The sequence below is a fragment of the Lissotriton vulgaris genome, chromosome 6, assembly GCF_964263255.1.
Source record: "Lissotriton vulgaris chromosome 6, aLisVul1.2, whole genome shotgun sequence".
In the NCBI taxonomy this organism is placed as follows: domain Eukaryota; kingdom Metazoa; phylum Chordata; class Amphibia; order Caudata; family Salamandridae; genus Lissotriton; species Lissotriton vulgaris.
This window is the reverse complement of record NC_141694.1, coordinates 788,684,761-788,707,227: the sequence shown is the minus strand read 5'-3', so window position 1 is coordinate 788,707,227 and position 22,467 is coordinate 788,684,761. Positions and strand designations below refer to the sequence as shown.

Sequence of the window (22,467 nt, the reverse complement as noted above, 5' to 3'; positions counted from 1 at the left end):
ATGCATGTATACATGTTCTACAATGTTTATAACACTAACCTAGCTAGGAAGCAAAGCAGTGTTGTCCATAGGTTTGCAAAGAATGATTCTCGATTGTGACAAAAAAATGTAGTGAGGGAAGGGGGGGGGTGATGTGGGTTTTCTTCACAGTTCATTCTCCAGAGCAGAAGAAGCTGGAGTTTGATAATCAGTTGCACGTGAAGTTCTCTTTGAAGAAATCAAGTTTTGCCTGTTTCTTCAAGTGGGTGAATAATCGCGTGACACTTTCCAGTGGTGTGATTTTTCTATGGTTCTGATGGCTGGCATCCTAGTTTTGGATTTTATCCCTTACTGGGTTCAAGTCCAGCAATGTTTTGTCTTTAGGTTGTTCTTGTCCTTTCTAGGATGCTGAGTTTTGCTGCCATTTAGGGTGGTGTGTAGGTTGTCGCTGACTGAATGATGCAATTCATCTTGATTATGTGTCTCCAGGGACAGTCCGTGTAGGTGTTCTACGGTGGGAGGGAAGAGGTCATGTTTCTTTAGTCCTGTAAGTGGAGCACCGGCAGGCATCAGTGAGTCAAACAAGAGTCATGAAGGCTTCGAACAAGCCTTGGCCATCCTACAGGTTCGAGAGGGTAAATATTTGGATCATGCTTTAGAATTCAGGCAGGTTTATAGGGATATAAGTTTTGTCCTTGATTTATGGATGTAGACTGATGTGTGGTGTTGTTGTTACAGTGACACTTAAGTTATGCTTCTAACTGCTGTCCTCTAATGAGTCTCCACATACTTTCAAAATAAAAGAGTACTTTCTAACTCCATATGGTACTACAATAGATTATTCCTCAGGTGATATATATGGGAAGTGCTTCAGCCTCCACTGAACCTTTCCATTAAGAAACAAGGCAGGTAATTACAGTTTGGTCATTCTGAGCCTCATTGAGTCCTAGTGCAGCAACAACCTGTGATTGTTTTAATCTGAAGAGTCAGTTGTAAGTGCAGAGCTATGCTTTTTGTAAATGAACCACACAGAGGTGACCTTCAAACACACCAAGATATTTTAAGTCCCATGAGCACCCAAAAAACATGTGTGGTGTAGAAAAATAATACAACATCTCAAGAAAGAGAAAGACCCATGGCTTGACACCAACCTCAACATGATGCATACCTGCCAACCTGTACTACTCTAAACCATTTTAAATAGTAGAGAGATGGGGTTTAAGTTAGACGGAAAAACCCATTACACACTAGCACTTATAGGAGATACTGGAACCAGCCCTGTTGAATATGGAGAATGAATCAAAGGCACTAGTAAAGGAGCTTCTGGGTCGGAGGACTTCTTCAGAAGACCCAAGGAAAGTCAAATAATTGCATGCATCCTGATCTGAATCGGTATGAGAGATGAAGCTGGTCTAAAGACTATCAAGGCAAGAAGTTCCTGTCGTGTAAATGCACTCACCAGAAGGGGGCAAAAGTAGTTACTAATTTTGTTTTCCATCATTTTAAGAGGGAAACAGTTTACCATGTCTGGCAAGTTTACAGTGAAATTGGTTCACTTAATATTGTATAGGTCTTCAGTATACTCCTGTACAGCTCCAGGAAGTCGTGTTTTGCCATTGCCTCCGTCAGATGTTGTATTGCCCAGGTGTAAGTTAGTGATACTTTGTGTGATGTCATATAATTTAGTACACATTATACTATGGAAGCCTTCTGTTTGATAAAGTAGCAAGCATGTGACATGCTGTCCCACCTGAAGCTCATCTCACTCAATGCCATGTCTGAGGCATGGAGAGAGCTATGTACCTGACCTAAAGAAGAATTCTCTTGAGAATACACAGATCTTTGATAGTTAATTTCTTTGAGGAGTCCTCATGAGAAAAATACTACTGTGTTTTTTTACCAAAACCAGTTGATCTCAGTGCAAGCTATGCGTGACCAGCTAACTTCAATCCAGTTGAGACTAGTGCCTGTGAAGGAAGGGTTATGGGAACTATCAAAAAGATCTTATTCTAGATCCTGTTAAGGAAAAAGTTAGACTAGAGCTGCCCTGACTTAAGTATTCCTGATCTGTACTGAATGTTGCGATAGGGCAACTGCGCTCAAATATTTTACATCATAGCCATAGTTTTGACAGCCATGTGCAGATAGAGGATCATCTCCCCTAAAACCAATTTGTACTTGAATCGTAAGCATGTCCTAAATGCAGGTGTAACATCACCCAAGGAACCTGTAGCCTCTGTAGATTTTTGTCACCAGATGTAAAGTTTATAAAGCAATATATTTACTAACTGAAGTAGAAAATTCCCATGTAAGGATTCAATCTCTATTTAGGAACGGTCAGCTTGATTTGCACAGCACCATCTCTGATAGGTTTTCCCTCAGAATACTCTTTTCAAATATTTAGAGAGAAGGCCTCCTCTAGTATGCATTGTACGTGGAATTGCATATGATCACTCTATGTAGGGCCATGTGGGGGAATGAATGGAACTGTGGGAATGGATGAACATGTTTTTGAGCTATACATCATTAAGTTAGTCATCATAAGGAATACGTAATTTGTCTTCGATCAGTAATAGAAAATCTTTCAGTTTTAGCAAATAGCAGGCTGATCGCTGTGCCAAGTGCACCCATATTATGGGGTACATGTAAAGACAGGCGACCAAGTAATTTAAAACATAGATTGAGAGGCAACAATAATCCAGAGTGTAAAAAGCCACCGTTCAGGCACAGTACTCCAGGAAACTCGACACATCAGTCATTGTTAGTGATCCTTTTCTCTTTTATTCCATTTCTTTCCAGCTTTCGCAGCCAACAAACAAGTAATGCATGGAGCCTGGCTGTATGAGGGATTGCTGATTATAATTTACACTATTTTTCCAATTCTAACTACATTTTAAACTGCACAATGGAGGTCTTGAAGAAAATGTCTGTCCAGTAACTGGGTTGTTATCACCAAGAAGTGTCCTGAAGAAAGAAAGCTCGCCACGGTGCATGCTCTGCAACAAAATAATATGACCCGAAACTTGATTGACTGAGAACAAAATAGCAAAGATCGACCCAACATCTTCACAATGACTTGCATATTTGAAAGCGATAAGCAACTGAACCTTGAAGGGCCTACCTGGAATAATGTTGAGGAAGCAGTAACAGTGAAAATTCTCTTTAAAAGGCAGAAAGCCTAGTAACAATCAAATATTTGTTTTAAATGTATGGCAAATGCATCCTGTGACTGTGAGCGGCAGATGACACCATTAGGGTAGAGGCCAATCTACTGGTGCATCAGGAGACTGCCAGACCTCTTCAAGGGAATTATGCCAAGTGTTAACAGGTCAACTTCGTGCTGATGAGGGGAATGGTAGTACGCTGCCTGGCCAAGCCATGAAAAATGTAAAGAAACGTCCCAAATATTGAGGAGAAAATAGAGCGACCTAGTTCAAGAGTCTTTCCCTCTGGTGGATCTGTGAGATGGTGCGGACGTCAGCTAAGTTGAAGATTGGTGGCTACATCGAAAGGCAGAGTGTCAGGTCTGGTAGACCTGTTTCTGGGGAGTTGTGTAGTGACATGGCTAAAGGGGTGTTATTCCTCAGAGGAGGAGTTAATATTAGACATTGATTAATCGTTACAAGCACAGGGTTACCGCCTTATGATGTCAAAGGTCTGACAGCTTGAAGTAAAGGTCCAAGCATGGCCATTACTCACACATAGCAATAAGAGGCGTTCTGAATTATTTATTCCTACCTAGGACAACACACAGGCCACTCTTTCTGAGGTTGTCAGTGTACTGTTACAACATTGAGGCAATTATTCTTTAGATAGTCAGTAGCAGCATATTCTACAGTGTTACCTGAAATATGATGCTTTGTGTTTGGTCAGTTGTATATTTCATTGGCACTTTGAATATGAAGGTGGATTCCTGGTGATGAAATTGTCATATTGAGGGACCATGCATTGCTCTTTTTCGATATTATGTAACTTGTCTAATTGACTTGTGCGGGTGAGTGGTCTCACAGCAAGTATTGAATTATCATTATTTCAGGAGCCTTGTTTTCCAGATCTTGCTTTCCTCAATGCCTCCCATTTAGGTCAACCAACCTTTCACAAGAACGGTCAAAGGCATGTGTCAGTGAACTGATATAAATTCTAATAGCAATTTTGGGGGGGCTAAGGTTCAAGACTCTCCTGGTCAGTTAGTGTTGAGAGAAAAGCATGGTTAATCCTAACCCAAAGCTGTAAGTGAAAGGGAGTTTGTTAAAAAAGAATTTCTTATAACGTCTACGAAGCAACATGGAAGCAGTCCTAAATCTGTAGGAAGAAGTTCGTCTTTTCTGAGCCAGCAATTAATGTGATTCAGTCCCCCAAACCCAGCATCACAAAAATGTTATTGTATGTGAATAGCAGAGGTTTGAAGATCAGCATGGTTGTTGCAGAAGTCTGCCTAGCGTTTAAAAACTGGAAGGGTTTGACCAATTCAATAATGTGAATGATTTGAAGTTCGCTATCCTCATCAGTAGACTTCAGGTGAGTAGGTGCAACCTATAATTCTTAATTTGAATATATTCTATGCTACTATTTAATATTGTTAGAACTCCTTTCCATGATGCAGAGGCAGATTTTTATTTATTTATTATTAACCTTTATTTTTGAGTTTTACGATCAACAGACTGCAGTAAGGGTAGCATTATACATGAAACACAGCAGGTCATGATGAAATAACTGATGCACAGGTGGTCTTTCTCCATGTTTCCATGCCATACACCAGACAGGCAGCATAACTACCCTAGCATTGCTGCGGCTAGACCTCACCCCCAGTATTATAGCCCACACTTTCACTCGAGCCATTACTGTCAGCAGAATCTGTGCCTTCGTGCAGGTCTAGAATGGTGTCACACACATCCCTCCATGCCAGTATATCATCCTCCAGTTTAGTATCCCGCCGACTCAGCTTCATGTGCACCACTTCGGCCAGTGCCTACTCCTGTACATCCCTATGCCACTGTTCAACTACTGACCTTCCGGGTGATGGCCACTCTCACCCTGGCCAGAACCAGCGAATTTATAGATTACCTTACAACCCTTTGGTCTGTTAACATAGTCCAGCAGACAGCAAAGCAGTCTATGGTCAATTCGGAAATGTGTAGCCCATCGGAGGTCCGTCACTACCGCTTACCAGAAGTCCTTCACTGTACGGCATCTCCATGCCAGGTGCCTAAAGTCTGTCCCGCTGGTGGTACAGCACAGGCAGTTATCTGAACGGGTGAGGGATATATGGTGTAGATCTGTAGGCGGAGGGTCATATATGTCCTATGAAGGAAATTATAGTGCTCCAGCTTAAAGCGAGCGTTACAAGACACTGAGTGGGTAAGTTCACATTTGCTCATTCATGCATTGTCATCCAAAAGAGTCCAGGTCCAACTCGCACGCGCCCTGGGCGTTGGGCCAGCCAGGTCCTCCCTAATTGCCTTTTACACATGTGTATGCAGCAGACCCTACGATCATTATTTCATCATGCTACTTCTTTTTTAACAGCTTAAGGCACTGGTGATTGTTTTTTTGCCCTTATGAATGAAGATACTTGCTGCTTGTTGCATGTATTTAATGTACATCTGTTTCGCAGTCGTACATTTTCCAGTTTCGCTATTAAAGGAGCTGTTTGAAATTGCGAGCATTCTGTTGGTGATTGATGAAACATCGTGCTTCATTATCACTTCATCATTCCTTTGTGAATAGCTGACCAAGAAGGTGCACCTGGGCCAGTGCAAAGTCAAAAAGTAGTGGTAGACCATGTTAGTTCGCCCATGTGTAAACCATGGCTACCTATGAACTTGAAAATTGGACAACTCATGGCCTATTTATTTAACTGTTCAGCTGGTTTGGCCTTGTCACCTGGTTTTCAGACACTCTAATATATTCAACCCTTATCGGTGTGGAAGTTGAAGGACGAGTTCTTCAGCACATCCCAGCACAGTTGTATTTATGCCACGTAACAAAAGATTTCACATTGCAGGAGCTTAGCCCTGCTAATGGTAGGTGATGTACTAGTCAAGGAGTTTTTTGGGGCTTCAGGGTGGTGGGTTGAAATGAACATTTTACAAGTTCTGAAACTTTATCTTGGCAATGAAATAATTAGTTGCCTGACAGGTGTGTAGATTACATCATAAAGTGCCTCACATAGTTTGGGAATTTTCATCTAGTGATTCCTTATGATAATCTGTTCCATCCTTTAGAATCTGTGTACCTCAGATTCATTCAGTCATAGTCATAAGCTTACTGCAGTGATGAGTTGAATTTGTATGAACCAATGTATTTTCTTCCCAACCTCATTTCTGGATTCCTCCACAAACACAGAGGGTTTCACGGCGTGGATGCATGTAAAGCACCTTTTATTCTTGTATCAACATAATTATTTCAGCATCCAGACTCCTTTTTAGGTCGAGCATTCAAGACCTCTTGTATATACTTATTATATACGTATATGTGTATGTACTATGTGGGCTCTGAAGATCAGCCCTAGGACTTAGGGACTTTTTTTCTGTTCAACTGCCTCTATTTAACTGTCTTGATAGAAAACGGCAAGCAGAGGTCAGAAAAATACCTGAATTGCTTTCTGCTGAGAGACTTTCTTTTTTTAGGTCTTGCCTAGCATTGCAGCGCATGCGCTGCTCGCTTAGAGAGGCATGCAGTATGCACTATAGCTGGAAGCTTTGTGGAAGCTCCGCCCACTCTCCACCCATTGTCTTAGGTCCTAAATGCTGCCTTCCAATTGGATTTAGGCTTTTTAGTCCTGCCTAATGAGGGCCATGTATCCTTCCACGGCTATTGGCCCCTTTACCCCAAACACTATTTTCTTCCCTGTCTCTCCCCCGCCGTCCCCTCCTGCAGTCCATGACTTCTGGGGCCCCTCCACCCCCCCCACTCCTGTTTGTGCCTTTGCGCATGCCCTCCTGTTTCCAATGCAATAGGTCTCGCGTAAATGTGAGTCGTATTGTATTGCAAATGCTTGTTTGGTGACATCTACCTCAATATGTAGGTGGGGCTTGTTTTGGCAGAGCTTTGGTGTTATTGACACACTTTTGCTTTGTTAACGGGCTTAGCAATGCAGTCCAGAACAGCTCCTGACCGGGGGAAGGGAGGGACACAGGGAAGCGGCAATGCTTGCCAGGACGAGGTGAAAGTGAAAGCGCGGGGCAAAGAGTGGCGAGCTCTTAAAGAGCCGCAGAACGCATGTGTGACAGACACATGCTCTGTCAGTGACCCAGCGGCGACAACCTGAACCAGCCCGCTCAAAGGTATCCCTTCCGCCCCGGGACCGGCAGGCGCAGCCTTGGCCATTGCAACCATTGCCAGCCAGTATGTGTTCTCGGACTTCATTTTGAAGGAGTCCGCCTCTGAGAACAAATATAAGGGGCTGCTTCAGGGGCTGGCCCTGGACATGATTATCAGCTGCATGGCCGTCGGGCTACCGATCCTGCCTATCTCGCTGGCCTTCGCGCAGGAATTCAGCATGGGTAGGAGTCAGCTGAACTCAGCCGTACTAAGTCATTATTGGACGTCGGGGCCTCCCACATAAGCAATTTCTATGTTTGGAACCTCTAAATAATACTCAAAACAAGTATACACAAATGCTCAAATATATAAATATTTTGTTTAGTTCAGTCAAACAGAGAAATGTTCTATTTTATTTTACCTCTTTATTTGTATAAACTTTAATATTTTATTTTATTTTATATTATTTGATTTTGTAAAACACTTGCAGGCCCCATGAGTAAACTCCACAGATCACGAATTAACAACCACTGCTCTAATCAATCCATAGCTAAGTGCATCATAGCAGGTTTAAGCTGAAGTGAAGGGCTCTTTTCAGATGGGTTACATGTCAGCTGCCTGCAGCATATCTAAGTGTATGGCTGAATGTGATAAACTGTTAATAATTGCCAGTAAGACATTGTTCATGTATTCAAATACATTACTTTTTAAAAGTAATTATTCTATAATGTAATCTTTGTAGAGACTAGTTGCTTAAATAAAGTTTAACTGTGGAAAGAGGAACAGTGGTGAAACAGTTCTTCTCTTTATCAGCAGCAAATGATCTACTCTGATCTTTAAGGGCATATGCACTGGAAGAATAGATGCATTGTTACTCATTGCTCACATGACTTCCAGGCAATTGCCTTTGCTATTTCACTGAAAAAGAGTTTGAAGTAGTAATTGTAATGACCAATTGTGATGCTACTACAGTTATACCTATCTTTCAGCATATAAATGAAAGGGCCTATTGAGAGACGTTTTTGAAGCCCTGCTATGTGTGATCGATTAACCAAGTTACTTAACACATGCACAGTGAAGGTCTATGTGCTTACAGCAAAATGTATGTGTCAACTATGCACATGTTGTTTTGAACTTAGGCCACTAAATTGTCAGATTGGTGGTTGGGAAATGTAGTGAAAATGTGGTGTGCATTACTGTATAAAACATTGCGCGCATTCACAAGCATATTGCAATATGTTTCCCAACTTTTGCTGAAAGTCCAGGTAGTATGGCAAGTATGTCAATATTCAAAGTTTTCACAATGAGTGCATACAGGACAGAGCGAATTTTGAAAGGAAATATATATGATAGATAAAAAAATTGGTGCAACATCTAAAGTAAGGTTCCTGATAATACTTCTTTCTGTGTAGAATGCTTGGAATGCACGTTCATGCGATTATGTTTCAATATACTTCTATACTCTCCAACTACTTTCAGTATGTTATGGATTGGTCAGTTATGAACATGAAAATATTCCCTGTTTGGTAAATTTTTAGAGTAGGACTGTGTGATGCAGCGCTACTCCGGAAATAATTTCTAAAATCTCATCACCTTTCCCTGAAGTATTTAATCATTCATTTACTCATCTTTGGGGCCCATAACACTGCGAGTCACTCATACACATTTTCTCTTTACTTCATGGTTTGGTGTGAATCAAAGGAGAGCTGCTGGATCATAGCGGAGTGTCTAAAGTTTTAACTACCTATTTATAATATATACATATGCAGTTAAATTGTTTACCAACAAATTATTCAGACACACCACCATTGATTATCGCTAGATCTGCTAGTAAAAATTAGGCTAATGATGAACAAGACCAGCTTAGTTCTTCATTTATCTAATTTTATTAAAGTGAGATTTTCTAGCATAACCTATATTTATTCATTTTCTTTTTATTCATTCAATAGAAATAGATTTAAGAAAAGGAAAGAAATGTAATTCATACATTTAATTTTCATTTAATTCAGAAACTCAGAAATAAACACATTATTATTATTGAGATTATTGGACATAAATATTAGCAAAAAGACATAATAGTTCCCAAATTCTATCTCTCTATTCCCTCAAGCTATTTACCCTCATCTAAAGACTCCGTACTCATTTGAATAAAATTTGAAGTTGAAAAGTTTAAGTTCTTACGCTCCAAGGAAATTCAGCATTCTGGCAGCGCGTCAGGATACACAGATAGAAATCGGAAAGAGAGCTTCCTTCTTAACTCCGGACCTATTCTTTTATACCCTTTTCCCCTAGCTAAACTATCTAAATTCAGTAACATTTGGGGTCTTTGAAGATTCTGATTGGTTGGTTCAAGGGATGGATGAGCATAACCTCATCATATTATTACTTGACTTCCACAGAGTCAGCTAAATGAATTTGACCATTGTCTTTAAGGTCACCAGTTCCATCATGTCCTTTAAATTGTAATTTTAAGACTTTTTCCTAGGGTTTACAATACGGATGTCCATTTTTTATTGGCAGTCAGTCAGGGTTTCAGAGCACATCGTCCTTGACCTGTTCCATTCAGCACAGTCAGCTCATACGCGTCTGCAGCTCCACTCAGCAAGCGCATGCGTGCTTCACATTAATCTCAGAGTCATGGAAAATCGTCCATCTTGGACTAGGCATCACAGGCCACAATGGGAACTATTAAAGAAACAAACACAATTGAACGTTAATTATTGAATTATAGCCCTTCTGTTTACCTCCGCCTTACTAAGGTATTCCTGTTAGTTATTACCTAGCAAATAAAGCCACATTTATGCGAAGTTTGTTCAACTGTCTTCAGGTTTTTGCCACAACAGACAAACAGTAAGCACATTTATGCCCCTTTTTGGTTAAATTATAGCCTTTGCGTTATTTTCAGACATCACATTTTCACTCAGTCGATTATTGTTGCAACACAAGCACTTTAGTATCCCACGTGTATTTTGTGTGTGCATTCTATTCTATGTTGGTTAGTTTTTCCCAAACCACACGATTAGTTCATGTTACTGTTATAAGAAAGTAACTTCACGAGGGGTGTACAAAAGTTTGCTTTTTTACCTCGCTCCATCATGTGCACAGCCTTTCTGCGCTCTCCTTGCACTAACGTACGTTGTGTAGCCGAGCACGAATACAGACACCCTTGCACCATAGTACAAGGGTGCCTGGGATAGAAGCAGGATTGTTTTAGTGCAGGAAGGGACATCTTCCTCTCCAAAGGCCATCTTTTGAAGCAGTTTCCAAACAGAGCTTTGAACTAAACCATTTCCCTCTAAAAGGCAATATTTCTCTCCATGTGTTCCCATACCTGGCGTGTCGCGCAGTTTGGTGCTTACTTTCCCTCCATCTTAAACAACAGTAAAGTTTCAGCACCCAGGCTAATGTGCTGCATATCTAAATACATATAAGGTCCCAAAAGCGAGACCAATTGCATTGCAAATGCTTTTTTATTATTTCTGGCAGCTGCCTCTATTTAACTTTCTTGACAGAAAACGACCAGCAGAGGTCAGTAAAATACCAGAATCACTTTAGCATTCCCTAGATTCCAGTCCATAGAAATTGTCTTCCACAAGCATCCATAGGCAAAAATATTTGTTTCAAATCTTGTATTTTCAGTGATATGACCACGTAGGCCCTCATTTTATATTTAAAACAGAGCTTTAGACTATACCATTTTCCGTTGAAAGGCAATATTTCTTTCAATGTGTTCCCATACCTCCCATGTCACACAGTTTGGTGCTTACTTTCCCTCCATGTTAAAGAACAGTAAATGTTTCAGCACACAGGGTTATGTGCTGCATAGCTAAAAACATATAAGGTCCCAAAGGCGAGACCGATTGCAAATGCTTGTTCCTCCAGCACTCAAACACGCAGAAGGTCCAGCTCTCCCAGGTTATTTACGCCCATCTGTCAGGAGGAACTGGTGAATGTGGTCAGTTAAAAAGGACACTTAAATAGTCCAGTGCACGTTGCTACACAGAACCCGCCATCCACACTCCCATCCTCAAATTATTCTTCTGGTATTCAGTTATTTATACTTAACAGCATGGCAGTAAGTAATTTGCAGTCCTCGCTCTTATCCTACCAAGTTCACACACTAGCCTTGAACCGGCATTCAGCCAGAGAACTTCCGCATCCCGAAGCTATATGCAACCTTTGCCACCATTTCAAAAGCACCACACGTTTTCAGTTTCAACGTCCATAACGCCGACTCATTAACGCTCGTTACCATAATACACACAAATCACTATTAGTCTCTCAAAGAGGTGTGGCATTGAACTGAAAAATGACGAGCATGGCAACCTGTAGTATCCCCGCCCCCCTGTAGACGCACTCAATATGCAAAACAAGGAAGCAGCCATTGAAAAATTCGAGCTTTTCACCCGTTTTCAATCAAATCTATGCCCTGAAAAAGAAAAAACGAGTAGATTCTTTTTTAAAGTATCTTTAAAATGCTTTTTTCTTATGCAAATGGTGTTTATTCGTATATAAAGTATTCAATTAATATTTACTAAAAGTATTATATTTTGAGTTACCTCTGTAAGCGCTTTGGAAGACGATGTCAATAAAATGTTCTGACTGTAACATGTTAGCAACTTAGCCTTAATGCTGTAATTCTGACCGGGATGGACATACCTCTCCAATATGGCCGTCTGATATTACATACGTCAAACCCTAGTTTCAGAAATGAACACCAAACACCATGCACACTATATACTCAGCTGGGCTTTGAATGGGAGGCACACTTTCGGTGTGGCAGAAGAGGGTATTGCTCGGTTACCGCCAAGAAGACAGAATTGAAGACCAGAGAATTTGCTTAGAGGCTGTGCCAGTGAGATGTGAGAAGTGGAAAAGACAGTGAGGTGCAGATGCGTTAAAATGCACACTACACTGAGCAGCACCGGGTCCCACTGAAAAAGTGGTATGTACATTTATTCTTAAATTTACTGTCCTCGGATACAACCTGGCTAATGCAAAATTGTAGGGTTGGGGAAACAGCCCTTCGTAGCCGTTTATTTCCCTCTGACGTGGGCAAAGTATTTTAGAATAAGCCCATAATAAACTGCAAAAAAAAAACAGGTATTCCCTGTTCCACAGTCCATGTTTCTTCTGAGTGTCTATAGTTTACCCATACATCTTTGTCTGCCAGGGTCGTGATATTATTTTTTTTAGCTTTTCCTTCAGTATTTATACATGTTTATTCGTTACTTATATATATTTTTAAACATTTTGTACACAAATGCAAGTAGCATTAGCCATATCCATTTAACATTTAATGTACATTGACTCCTGAATGCTTGTCCGGTTTAATCTCTATAAGCAGTAATGAATGAATGTAACAATGTACTCGTCGGAAAACTTTAGCATTGTGTGTATGTGTTCGCATCTATAGCTATTTAAGGAAATCATATCATTTTTAGGCTTGGCTACAGGTTTAGATCTTGCATCGCAGATATAATCAATACAACAATCCAGAGAGAGAGGTGCAATTGTTAGCCTCACAGGCCACTACTTGCCCAAAGTATCATTCACGCTTTGATTAGCTAACATTATAGGCAATGGAAGTTCTTCCAGTCAATCACGATTACTGGGTGTTCCATCTTAACTGTTTCATTTAATTGGCCAGTAGTTTGATCATGTTTGTAGGAGAGTAGGGTCTGCTATCCTATGGTCACCCCAAATTTTTGCTTTTTGCTTCACTGGTTTATGACTTAATGTGGCTGTGGGCCTGCTAATCAGACCCACAGCCTGCTGTTCTCGCTCTAAATTACTGTCAATGCACTCTAGGTGCATTACGAATTGGAACTGGTCCACCTTATTGGCCCCTGTAACAGTGTACCCTAGGTACCCAGGGCATAGGTGTTTCCAAGGCCTACCAGGGGCTGTAGCATGTATTGTGCCACCCCTGGCCTGGCCTCCATATTTGACACAACTGGCTGATCACTCAGCTGGGGTAAGTTGGTGTAATCACCTCTTGCTTAGATATAGTATCCCTATATCTAACCTTAACTGGACACATGTTAACCTATAAGCCATTCCTATGGAAGGCCCCGCAATCCTGGGGCAGAGTGCGTGGTTTCATGTGAGATGGTGCTCTAGCATGAGCTGAGCCTGTCTGCAGCTGTCGGGAACAACTCCCTTAGCTGTTCCGGGATATTGCCATACCATATACTCTAAAGTGCATTATAATCCTCGCGGTTATATGCTAACTTTGGTTTGGCTTTATCAAAACATGTTGAGTAAGGTGTCATACGATTTGGAATACTATCCCCTCGACAGTTCTGTCGACGGGGATAGCATTCCACCCTTCTAGAGGGACACGACATGTACATAGCCTTAACCCCGGTTAAAGTTAACCAGAGCCTCAGCATCACAAAATGGATGCTGCCACCACAGACACAAGCCTGACCTCCTGCTGCTGGGAGTCCTTCCAGCGAGGGAGGCTTGGACAAAGGGTTTCCTGCCTTGGGAGGTGCGAGCACCACCCCAGACAGGATTTTGTGTATTGGGTAGGACAGGGCTGAATAGAAACAGACATGTCCGGGGCACACAAGGTGTCCCCGTGCATAAGCCAGTCCAAACCGGTCCTTGGACTTTCCAGACCCAGGGCTGGCGAGGAGCTGGACAAAAGAAAGGGGGTGTAACCACCCCCCTTCCTGGTCCCACCCAGAGGAGGGACCTAGCAGGGGATCCACCCCTCAGATTGGGAATAAGAGTGGGAGCAGTGCCATAGCATCTCAGATCATCCTGAATCAACTTGAAACTAAGAAGACGACTGGACTTCGACATTCTGCTGCACAGAAGACTGAAGAGTATCTCCCTTGTGGCCTAGGAGTGGCCACCCTGTGAACACAGGTACCAACCAGCAACTCGACGTGCCCGAGCCCAGAGCCTGACAAGACCCAGACTCCCAGACTTCTCACAGCCCGATCCACAGTCCCTGCAAAGAAGGGACCCGTGGAGGCACCAAGAGACGTGGGACCGGACCTCTTGGAAGACCCCCGAAGAGCTGACTGCGCAGCATCCGAGGCACCCTCGACGTTGTGCTTTGGGGACTGAGAAGCCCCACCACCGAGCAGCCCTTGCACCGAAGATCAGCCCCCAGCATCTCCACGATCTGCGTGGGGCCCTTTTGCATTGTGCCACTCGACGCGCCACCCCGGCCACTTGCCACGTGGTCAGCGGCCATCTTGGCGACGAAACCTACAAACTACACTGCGGGTCTGGTTGCTCCAGACTTGCCCTCGCTCCTGTAAAAGGGAGCACCCGCTCTGACCTTGCTGGTCCGAGTGATAAGCCTTTTTCGATTCCTGCGTGGCTTGCTTTAGCCAAGGCCTGTTTGCTCCAATCAAGTTGCCGACACCGCCAACAGCGAGAAGCCTGCGTGGGACAGCTCGTGATCGACTCCTGGACGTCCTCGACCTCTTCGTGTCCACGTGGCTGCAGAGAGAAGCTAAACCTCAACGCCTGTTTGCACCCGACATCGCCTGGTTCCAATCTGGTTCCACGGTAGTCACTGGCTAGTGACTTTGAACATTGTCCCCTCTGCTTTCAGGACTTCACCACTTCAGATCCACCCTTGGATCCACCGGAACTCTTCACATCGATCCGCCTGCAGCATCTTCAGCTCCAAGCACCATCGACCAGCGTGACGAAACCCGACACTACTTCGACCCTATGCACCCGCGTCCTGTGGGTGAGGTAACTCAGCAACGCCGGTGTTCCCACACTGGTACACACCTCTAGTGTCTGTGTCTTAAGTTTCACTCCTCTAGGTCACTCGGAAGGTTCCTAACTAACTAACTTTATAACTTTTATGCACCATAGACATTGCATTGGTGAGTGCGTGCACTTTAAACACTGCACCCGAGTCCCGCGGGCCTTTCCCGACTTAGTCACTGCTAGTCCCGATCAGCTCCAGCGATTCCCAAGGCCCTAGGCCTATTTCCTTTTCGATTGGTATCTCTTATACCACTTTCTTAGTATATTGTTTAGGTGGCCCCTAGGGCTCATCCATATTGTGCAACTTTTGTGTATTTCAACTGTGTTTTAGTTTAACGCTTGTGCTTCTGTGCTCATAAAGAGTCCAGGGGATATTTGTAGTTAATAAATATATATATATTTTCAATATATATCTGTGTGGTGTCCTTTTATTTGGTATTCAAGGGGGTTGTATATGGTAAAACAGCTTGCTTCACATGCCTTTCAGAGTTTAGCCTAAGACTGCTTTGTCCACGCTACCACTAGGATAGCTGGTCTATAAGGTTGACTTACAACCAATCATCATAAGGGTTGCTTGGCATGGTACAAGGTGATCACTAGAACTAGTGAGCATCATATACCAGGCCAACTTCTCACAATGTCACCTTTGCTTTTCTTTATAGTGTTGTTTCAGGGGCGCAACTAAACCCGAACTTCGGGAGTGGCTGAGACTCCTAGCCAGGGCTGGCCCTATCACTGGTCACGCATGGTGCACCTTATCGCTCTATAGCCCTTTCTGACAAACATTTCATTTTTTTTATAGGGCTACCCGTAGTTTACTCGCACTCAGTTCTGTGATATGCATGGTACACGTTCTTTGTAGCAGGCATATTAACCCTCTGCACTGGGTGAGTGCCCATGTGAGTGCACGGTGAGCGATGTGACAGTGTGAGAGTAGGGTGAGAGGAGTAACTGCATGCAGGGTGAGTGAGGTGACCATATGAATTTGGGTGCGGATGTAAGTGCAGAGTGGGACGAATGAATGTATGGTTAGTGACGGGCTTGTTTGAGTGAGTTTGCAGAGTGAACAGTGAGGGGGACAGGTGAGTGACGTGTCACATGAGTGCAGGGTGAGTAGTGTTCTTGTGTGACTGCATAGTGAGGTACGGGGTGAACAGCGCAAGTGCACTGTGAGTGCAGAGCAATCACTGAGTGCAGAGTGTGCGGTGTGCTCATGTGATTGCAGGATAAGTAGAGGGAGAACGGTGTGAGTTCATTGGCGAGTGGCATAAGTGCACTGTAGTTACTGTGAGTGCAGGGTGATCGGGTGAATGGTGTGAGTGAATGGTGATCAGTGCGAGTACATTGTGATCGCTGTGAGTGCAGGGCGAGTGTGAAAGTGAAGGGTGAGAATGAGGACTGAGTTGTCTGAATGCAGGGTGTATTCCTAGATGTTTGAAGTAACTCAGCATGTTATTGAGGGCTGGCGTAGAGTTTAAGATATATGTGAACTATTGCTAGTATGGCATTATTCGGGGTCCAGGGATCGAGGATGGAGGAAATAAATAATGTGCTGAACCTGCATGAAACTCCCAGTCTTGTGATTAAGGTTGCCTGCTCATATATTGATGTCATAGATGGTTCAAAAATAGGCAGTCACCTAAAGCCTATTTTTAGCACTTATCTGTGCATTCTTTGAACGGCAAATATAAATAGAAAGCCTCTTTAGGTCTCGTGGTGATTACCGCGCGAAAGCGCGGTCTCACCATAGACCTATAGTCACCGGCTCAGCTTCCCAGGAGACAAGAGATGGCCACACGCATAATCGGATGTGAGCTGGCCGCGCGCGCGTGTGCACATCTCCTGTCTCCTGGGAAGCTCCAACACACACAGCCACACCTCCCCTACTTTCGCACACGCATGCGCGCGCACACACACACAGAGACACACACGAGCGCACATACACGCACGCACACATACAGAGACACCCCCCCCCCGCCGCCGCACAGATACACACACGCACACACACACACACACGAGCGCACCGAGACCCCCGCCTCACCCCTACAACTAAGCCCCACTCACCGCCACTCCGGACTTCTTCAGCCTCGCGGGGCTCTCCCTCGGGCATGGGAGCCCCGCGTTTCCACTGCTTCTCTGGCCAGGCAATCCGTGGGCGCGGGCTTCAGAACACGGAAGTTCCGCCCCACCACAGGTTTCGTTTTTGCCAGTGCACGCGCACGTCTTGTATTACATTGCTTTCGGATCTGATGACAAGGGAGACTGGGTTTCACTTCTGCCATTACAGTTGGACTATTCAGTATTACATTTTTTTTCCTCTTGTTTAATGTGGTTAAATGTACCAAGAAATGAGAAGACGGAAGCACATGAAAGGCTCTGTGGGGAGCGTTCGGCACACGAACAAACAATGTGAGGAACGTAGGGCAATCAAAAATTGGGAGACGCCTGGGGCAGGTGGACTGATAGTGCGACAAGAATGAGGTACATGGTCCGGCAATGCAAAAATATAGGCAATTTACGAAAAAAGTAGCAAATTAGTTTTGATTTCTGGCGTGTGGCAGGGCCCACCCATACCATGAAATACCTTGAACATCAACCACCCTTTTGTGTTAATTTAGTGTTGTAAGGATGCATTGAGCTGCAGTGACCGAATTCATTTTCGATCCGAGCCCTACAAGCATATTCCTTTCTACTCTTTTCCGCCTCTCCGCTGTGTACTTATCTGTTTGTGCAGCTAGTGCTTGGTTTCAGAGTCGCCCCGGGGGCACTTACCCGTTCGTACGGATGGCGCTCTACTTCGGGGTGCAGGCTCTGTTCCTGGTTGCGGGAATACCGTTTCTGTCTAGCTTCACAAGACCTTCTTGCCAGGGGGACCTTCTCGCGCCTGCACCGGTTTCGCTTTGCACAGTCCCTGGCCTGCTCCCTCTGTCAGCCCCGACCAGGCTCCGCTCCTCTGAGACTCCAAGACTCTCTCCGCATTACCTCACAAACTTATTTCTGGCAGGGGCAGCGCAGGCGGGAGTAAGACCGGTGGGGCTAGGGAGAGCAGTTTGCGACCTCCGTGAATGATCCTTCACCCAACTGCTGGTCAAGGACATCTAACTTCCCTCGGTTTAGGAAAACAACTTCACAAAACTGATGAGCTCACAGTGGCTAAAACCGAAATTGTTGTCTTAGCATCTGAAAAATAACTTCTAACTGCCAAACTATGACGGCCTGGCTCTAGCGGAAGTGAAAATTACCTCCAATACCGTTCAAAGGCTCTGATTAGCCATTCCATACTTTTGAGCTGCTCCTCTGTGTCTTCCTACTAGCAAGTGTCTCTCTAACCATGTGTGTCTCTATTAATGCATGCGTCTCTATCCATGTCTGTGTCTCTCCCTATGTCTGTGTCTCTCTATTTCTTTGTTTCTCTATTCCCTGTGATAGATTGTAATTTTCCTTTAAATGATGTTGTACATATGTTAGCCTAATGTGTCATAAATTAATATGCAGTTACAACCTATTATTCATGTGCTGCAACCCACTGAGCTATCTTTCTTTATATGCAAGCTTCATTTGGATAATACTGTTTCTGTAATGGTTAAGCTTTTGTCTTATTTTTGCCTTCTAAGTTAGAAGACTTGCTGTAGTACATTGCCTTCTATCTGTTAGGGTCCCATTGTTGATAATTTTGTATACTTTCTTATAATAATAAGAAGCTTGCCTATGACAGGCAGATTTCTAATGCTGACATTTGCTCTGCAGCTCAATGTCTCATGGTACAGTTTTCCCCCCTCCCTTATGAGCAGAAAGTCCCTGTTTCAGCATTTCTTTCCTCAGAGCTTCGGCTCTGTGGCCTTGAGGGGAAGATAATAGTGTTGCCTTCGCAGGTGCAGATGCCCAATGTATGAGCTAATTGTTCTCCCTCTGCTGAGCCCAGTACTTTTCCAGTCTGGGCGTGTTTTCACGCTGCCATGCTATGATATATTGTATTGCTGTGAGGAGAGTCCTCAGTCCTCTCAATGCACTCTCTGGGGTGTAGAACTGACAGGGCCCATCTGCAGATGAATATTAGATAAATAAATATGTGTCTAATTCTTCTCCACTGCCTGGCTGGATTATTTAATTGTTAGTGATAGATGAGTGAGGTAAGTCGCTCAGGTGGATTTGAGCCACACTTATCAGATGGCGCCCGAACAGGGACTCCGCGATAAGGATCTTTCTCACCCGTAGGTGGGTAGCAGAAGGCCGGGGACCCTCTGGTCGGCACGGTGGGTCTGGGTACCCACTTTGATGCCGAGCTTGGTTCTCGCAGAGCTGCCCCACCCTGCTGATCAGGAGAGGTCCCGGTTCATGATCCTGCGCCGGGGTTCAGAAGGCGGAACTTTGGAGCTGACCGTGTTGGTCCCAGCAGCCAGCAGCCGGCGGTGGAGAACAGTAGATGTCGGGTTCCGCGAACAGGAGGTGAGTGGTCCGACTGGTTATTGAAGGAGCTAGGGTGCTCCAGGGACTAGTGTGTCCCCAGTGGTTAAGAGACCGGTGTGTCTCTAGTGGTAAAGGAGCCGGTGCGCTCCTGGGGCTAGTGTGCTCCGGGGAACTCAGAGTGCGAGTGGTGCTCTGACAGACTTAATGGAGGTTGGGAGGACATTTGTTTTTGGTCATCCGACCGGGTGGTACTGTGGTGGAGGCGTGGCTCATTGCGGGTGGGCTCCGGAACTCCCCCCGAACCCCTAGGGTGGCGGTTCGGCGGGAGTGGGTCCTGGGTCCCCTGTGGTAAAGTGCGCAGCGATCCTTAGTGCCACCCGGGTGGCGGATGTGTTCTCCATCCTCAGAACAGTTAGTGTACTGTTCGGTCTGCGGTAGGGTCCAGGTTCCCCAGGACTTGGTCGACGGGCCTTGTCCCATTATGGTAACACGTGTTTGGCAGGGACTTAATGCATAGGATGTATGTGCGTGGGCGAATGTAAGTGGTTGTGTGTGGAGATAGTTGCTTGGTCTTTTGTGTCCGGGTATGTGTGGGTTCCTTGGCGGTATCTGATTGAGTGAGCTTGGTGGTGTTTGATTGAGGGTGCAAGATGCCGCGTTTCAGTAAGTTGCAATGTTTTAGGTGTTGCTGCAGTTCAACTGATGTCAGATTGGCCGAGAGCCAACCCGCTCCTGTAAAAGACTCTTTTAATTCTAAGATGTATGTGAATATAGATTTATCCTGATTTTGTTTAATATTCGCTATGTACAGCTGTCAGAGCATGTTTAATTCCTAAGGTTGTGGCAGAGAGAGGTTCAGCAAAGACAGATATGAGGACTTATGATAGCCTAGAATATGGACAGATCAACAGTTTAGTTTTAAAAGAAGACAAAATGTGTATATTTGAAAGGTGCAAGGTGTTCCTATTTAAATGTGCTTGTATGGGCTCAGGGGCAATGTGAGCAGTGATTAAGAGGATTCGGTATGTATTTCATGTAATATGATTTGGTTATAATTGATCCGGTTTGAGAGCAGTCTGTGGGTTGCCTTTTGTTTGTGTAAATGTTTGTTTGAATGAAGTGAGTGCATCTTTTTGCATGAGTTAATTGTCTGGTCCTTGTGAGCTACCTGAGATGGTTGCGCCTGGCTATCAGTGTGTTTTTTTTTTTTTATGTAGTGTAAAAGTGCATGCAGGGCTGTGCTCTATGAAAAAAATGTTGGTTTCTTTCATCCCCTTAATTTGTGAACAGTAGAAGATGAAGAAAAGAATGAGGATTTGATTACCAGTAATTAGAATGTATATTAATAGAAATGTAGAAAGTGTGTAAAGTTAGGAGGAAGAGAAATGTATTTTTTAAAATATGGCATGTCGGAAAAGTTAGGAAAGGCTTCATGGCTTTGTCAGCGCCTGAACTTCGAGCACAGACTGCGAAGCAGATTTGGCCTTGGTGCTGAATGCCAGGGGGGGCTAGGAAGGCTGGCGAGCAGCCCAGAATTCTTAGCTCTTGGAAGATGGTAAGTGTGAGATGCATTTTCTGAACGACAAAGGAAGACTTTGAAAATAAATTTGGGACTCTGGGCTGGGAAGGTTTACTATGACAGTGTGTGAATTCTATTCCGTTCTGGAAGGGTTAAATAGAAAGATTGAGCATGTGAGCAGAGCAGCGGTGACCTTGTGTGATAACAGCATTCCAATGGGTTCGCAGAGCACAGACAGAAGATTATGGGGGGGGCTAGGAGGCCCAGCTATTGGCACGGACAGGCAAAGATACACAGTTGGAGCCATGTGAATTGTGACTTTAGAGCGAGTCTGCATAATTATTAGTGCAAAATGCTGGTTTAGACTAAAGTATGAAGGAGTTGTTCAGAACACATGTGATTTAGTATCAGGAACAAACTTATGAATAATTTTCAACAGGTTATTTCATTTGGACAAGTCTGAAAAAAGAAGGATTGTCTTGAGAAAAATTAATTTACCAGATATTTTGTTTCAGTGTTGGTCCATGTCATGGTATACAGGTTTTCTATTTGAATAAATACTGAGTAGGGGGGGGTCTCTCATGGGCATACTGATTAGTGTTTTTGCTAGTGGATCCCTAGTGGAGAGAACTGATCATGTGAGGGTAGGTATCTATTATTGATTGTGTTGCTCATAAAAATGGTCTGGTGGGAATGTATATATGCATGTATACATTGGATTTGTACAAAAAGTCTTTGTATGCAGTTTGTCCATAGGACACCATTGCAGATGGGCCCTGATAACATTTAGGTGCAGAGTGTGTTTGTGCAAATGTCAATATATTAACATAACACAGTTAGAGCTGTGATTTTCACCCAGAAGTAAGATGTCTGTGCAGAAAAAAGATTTGGTACCTTTAATTACAAGAATAACAGTTTTACGCATGGAAAGCACATGTATATCTTTTGTCTTTTGATGCTGCCTTAAATGTTATCATAATTTAGTCATGTGATTTTCAATACTGCTACATGTTTTGTTCTTTTGGCTGGACATTGGGGATTCGTCCTGTCTAAGACAAAGAAACAGGTTTCCTTTTTTACATTGAAAGGATGTGAGGGTGTGAATGAGCTCCGGGAATGGGTTTAAGGTGAGTATTTATACAGGGTATTTTTACTAAGTGGTTGCTTTTTTGGTCCAATATTTTGTGTGTTGTTTTTCTTTTTTTTTTTTTTTTTTTTGTGGTTTGATTCGTTTCGTTTCAGGGCAACGGGAAATATTATCTCTGTGTTATGGTGAGTATTGATGCAACTTTGTGTTAAAGATGGATTACATGTGCACTGACACCACACCGCATGATGCATGACATGCATGAGAAGGATATAGTCCTCTGAGTAACTAATATTGTGTTTCCCTTTTGTGTTTTTTTTTTTGTGTTTGGTATATGTATTATTGCGTATTATTTTATGATATACGCATGTGAATATTGTGAGTTTTATGTTTTCTTTGGCTTATTGTGCATTGTTTGTTCTGTTCAGCGTGGTAGGTATGTTGATGGACTTAAAGGCCGACACAA

The 22,467-nt window shown here is 43.6% G+C and overlaps 1 protein-coding gene across 1 annotated transcript in view; it reads left to right on the top strand.

The window, feature by feature from the left end:
• The first annotated feature begins 12,007 nt into the window (after nucleotides 1-12,007).
• Nucleotides 12,008-22,467, top strand: part of TTLL2 (tubulin tyrosine ligase like 2) — a 78,165-nt gene continuing 67,705 nt past the window's right edge. Inside the window, exon 1 of the mRNA XM_086925278.1 lies at nucleotides 12,008-12,187. The gene's annotated coding sequence lies outside the window, so the exon portion shown is untranslated. The remainder of the gene's footprint in view (nucleotides 12,188-22,467) is intronic.